This window comes from Mirounga angustirostris, unplaced genomic scaffold, assembly GCF_029215605.1.
Source record: "Mirounga angustirostris isolate CCGP_5_RB_7025 unplaced genomic scaffold, mMirAng1.0.hap1 SCAF_5, whole genome shotgun sequence".
NCBI classification, from domain to species: Eukaryota; Metazoa; Chordata; class Mammalia; order Carnivora; family Phocidae; genus Mirounga; species Mirounga angustirostris.
In genome coordinates this window covers 67,402,231-67,403,567 of record NW_026991713.1, presented here as the reverse complement: position 1 = coordinate 67,403,567, position 1,337 = coordinate 67,402,231, and the positions used below count along the sequence as shown (strand labels likewise).

At 40.4% G+C, this 1,337-nt stretch overlaps 1 pseudogene; it reads right to left on the bottom strand.

Moving 5' to 3' along the window:
- Positions 1–912: 912 nt before the first annotated feature.
- LOC123845035 (U4 spliceosomal RNA) lies at positions 913–978 on the bottom strand (annotated as a pseudogene).
- Between the last annotated feature and the right edge of the window lie 359 nt (positions 979–1,337).

Here is a 1,337-nt window from a genome sequence, read left to right as displayed (position 1 = left end):
AAGTGTTCCAGGTCCAAGGCCTATTCTTATGCAGCCAAGTGAGCATGAAAGACCACATGCAGAAGACTGCCTTTCCCAACAGTTATCTTTATCTTCAGTTAATATTAGAGGGTGTTTTAGATAGCACCATAGACATTATAAGTTATTTTTCACCTGATAAAGAAGTGGTATATAAGATTCAGAGGAAAGCATTCCCACCTTTACTTAAAAGCCTTTACCTTCCAGAATGGAGCCCAAGGCTTAATTCTGACCCAGCCCTGTGTTCAGTCACTGACTTAGGGAACTCATTGCCTAAATCCAGCTATAATCTTAGCAGCATCCTGAGACCAGAAAACTGCCACATTTCCTCAAGTGAATCTTTCATACAGGATATGAACTTGAGAGGCCTGAGAGATGGACATCATTGAGCTTATAAACGTGTTACAGGACTGTTTCTGTATATGCTCGCACATAAATGTTTAAATGTGTCATAGAATTCAGTCTGACATTTGCCTTCACACCTGGCTGTGGGGCTATGGAGATGGCTCTAAATCTCTTAATTTGCTTAATTAGCTGTTTGAGACTTCTTGTATATATGAAAGTGAACCTAATCATTGAGAAAGCTCAATAGGCTCAGGCCATTTTCGTCCCTTAAAGAACCACTTTGGTCTGTGCTGAGATCTGATCCAAAAAAAAGAGCATCATTGCAAAATCAAATGCCTTCAGGGTCAGATGGCTGACACCTATGGGTTAGCCATGTATAAAATAATAGAGAGTGAGACAGTTACTAAATAGTGTTGTGTTGGGGGTGGTCAGAGGCTGCCAAGCAAAGCCTATGCTTAGACCTGTTTGTAACTAGTCTGGAGAAGTAGTCTTGGGCCAGAGTGTGCTTTGTATGCAGTACTCAGGATTTTGGACTTTGTCCTTAAAGCAATCAATTAGCAATAATCGCTCCTCGGATAAACCTCATTGGCTACGATACTGCCACTGCACAAAGCTGTCCTTAAAGCAATCAGATGTGCACCAGAAAAAAAGAAATTGTAACCGTATGTAGTGATGGATATTAACTGAAACTTATTGTGGTAATCATTTTGCTATACATATCACATCATTATGTTGTACACCTAAAGCTACAGTGTTATGTCAGTTATATCTCAATTTTAAAAAAGCAATGAGATGTGATTTCATATCTGCATTTTAAAGGATCACTCCTATGGTATGGAGACTGTGCTAGGATCTGGAGAGTTGCTGACTGGACACCATTCAAGTAATCCAGAGAAGAGATCCTGGAACTTTGGGCTGGGTTTGTGGCAGTAAACATGGGGAGAAGCAGGGGAATCTGAGAGCTATCTAGAAGA